The 2,722-nt window shown below is 35.2% G+C and overlaps 1 non-coding gene across 1 annotated transcript; it reads left to right on the top strand.

The window, feature by feature from the left end:
- The first annotated feature begins 733 nt into the window (after nt 1-733).
- Nucleotides 734-840, top strand: LOC139873963 (small nucleolar RNA R71). The gene has a single exon (XR_011767672.1). It is a non-coding gene; the product is annotated as a small nucleolar RNA R71 (small nucleolar RNA).
- Nucleotides 841-2,722: the final 1,882 nt, after the last annotated feature.

A 2,722-nucleotide genomic window follows, 5' to 3' on the forward strand; every position in this document is an offset into this window, starting at 1 on the left:
ACCTTGCTAGGTTGCTTACTTCTTATTCCAGATTTTGGATTGAAGTTTGTTGATTTCTAAATGCTTGAGCATTTTGTGCATTATTTGTTTCTGACATGTGAAAAATTGCATTTGAGATTCAACTAGCTTTGACACCATATCTTCTAAATTTGGCTTTTTATCATCGGTTTGTGGTGGTTTATTAAAATAACCAAGTATTTGCTGATTGTAAGTATTGTTAGATACTTGTTGATTGCTAGGACCTTGTTGGTTGTTGTGCGGAACATTTCGGTTATAATTATGATTTTGATTGTAGTTTGGTCTTAGCGGTTGATAATTATTATGATTATTATTTCCTGGCCTTTGGTTCTTATATGAAACATTCTCTCGTTGTTCCATTGTTTGTTCAATACTGAGACAATCTTTTATCAAATGTGGTCCTCCACACTGCTCACAACTAATTCGTATTGCGTGAATATCTTTAGTCATCTTTTCCATTCGTCTCTCGAAAGCATCTAGGTTTACGGAAATGGAATCAAAGTCATGGCTAGAATCGGCTCTAGCCGCTTTAGATGAACGAAAGATATCTTTTTCATGGTGCCACTCATGTGAGTGGGAGGCTTTGTTATCAATAATCTTGTGAGCTTCAGTTGCGGTTTTCTTCATAATGGAACCACCAGCTGCTGTGTCGATGTCTTTTCGTGTAGCAACGTCGACACCTTGGTAGAATATTTGTACTATTTGATAATTGTCTAAACCGTGTTGAGGACATCCTCTCAACAACTTTCTGAATCTTGTCCATGCCTCATATAATGTTTCATTCGGCTTTTGTGCAAACATAACAATTTCTCCTTGAATTCTCACGGCTTTAGATGCCGGAAAGAATCTTTTAAGAAATTTTTCAACTAAAACATCCCATGTATCAATCGCTCCTTCAGGTAACGATTCTAACCAATCTTTGCTTCTCCCTTTAAAGTCTAGGGAAACAACATGAGATAGATCTGTTCATCCTCAATTTCTCAGATTTTAAATAGAGTACAGATCTTATTAAAGGTTCGAAGATGTTCATTTGGATCTTCTTTTAGGGTACCACTATATTGGCATTGATTAGTTACCGTGTGTAGGATTTTTCCTTTGATTTCATAATCTGGCACATTAATTTCTGGTTGAGTAATGGCATGTCCTTGGCTAGTGCGTGTAGCTCTCATCCCATCCTCCATACTTTGAGGTTCCGTTACTTCCATATTTGAATTTATTGATTCTGAATCACTAGAGGACTCTGATTTAACGGTTGTTTCTTCTACAACCTCTGGTTGAATGATTGGTTCTTCAGGACCTTGGAATTGTCCTTGAATATCTTCTGGTTGCTTAATCGTGAGGTTTGTTTCAAAAAATGGATTATCGGGATTTTGAGTTGGAGTACTTGGATTACTAGATGATGATTCTAAAGGAAAATTAACGGCGACAATATTGGCTAGATGTCTTGATCGGGTTATGAAATGTCCCGTTCATATTGATTATAAACATTCCATATTAATTGATTTCGTTGCGAGGTTTTTGTCATAACCCGTCCTTAACCATAAAAACGTGTTAGATAACGTATGATTTCATTGCGAGGTATTGACCTCTATATGCGACATTTTTAAAAAGGAAAACTGCATATATTATACATTACAAACCAAACCATTATTTTTGTTACAAGCTTTAGACAATAAAAAGATGATTATCGTTTAACGATAATCTTCGACTTACAAACTTTACAAATGATAATAACAACACGATTTCTAGCATATTTTACAACACACGTCCTCGGATATGCAGTTTTATTTTTGACACAAATATGAGTACGCATGATCCTGCTTAGATTCAACATAATGCAGCGGAAGCTTTAATTATCACCTGAGAATAAACATGTTTAAAAACGTCAACATAAAGTTGGTGAGATATAGGTTTAGTGCGCAGCAATATATATATATAGACCACAAGATTTCGTATATAAACATTTCAATAAAAATATTCTAAGTGGTTGAGCACTTGGTAACCATACTTAACATTTTCACGTCGCATATTCCCTTTAATATGAAATCTTACTACACCGTACCAAGTGTAGTCACAAAACGAAGTACTGTGCAACCGTTGAATACTGGTCGTCCAGTCCGGTTGGGGTTGTCAGGCCCGATAGATCTATCAACAGGATTCGCGTTTACAATACCGCTGTAAATATTAGTTACCAAGCTACAGGGAAGTATGCCAGTGGTACAACTCAACGTAGAACATATTTTTCAGTTACTTGTGTCCATATCGTAAAACATAAAATACATGTATTCTCATCCCGAAATATTTAGAGTTTAAAAGTGGGACTATATACTCACTCTTGTCTTGATGATATATATATTTTGACTCGGTCTTCCGGTTGATATCACGAACCTATCCATATATAATATATCAATATGTTTTCATTTTTAAACAAACGTTATAAATATATACTTGTTATACTTTTAATACTTTGAATAATTCCTTAGTCCGTAGTTAGCATTCCGATGTTAGTAATTCAATTTTAATGGTTCATTTTTAGATGTTTAATATACCCGCAATAAACAAAACCCCCAACGAAATAAATAAAACCCCATCGTATATGTATTGGTCGAGATTAATCTTGACCCATGGTACCGGTGTTGTCAAATGACGTGTTGCGTACATAAAGTACCGGTGTTGTCAAATGACGTGTTGCGTACAAACACGG

The sequence above is a fragment of the Rutidosis leptorrhynchoides genome, chromosome 10, assembly GCF_046630445.1.
Source record: "Rutidosis leptorrhynchoides isolate AG116_Rl617_1_P2 chromosome 10, CSIRO_AGI_Rlap_v1, whole genome shotgun sequence".
Lineage (NCBI taxonomy): Eukaryota > Viridiplantae > Streptophyta > Magnoliopsida > Asterales > Asteraceae > Rutidosis > Rutidosis leptorrhynchoides.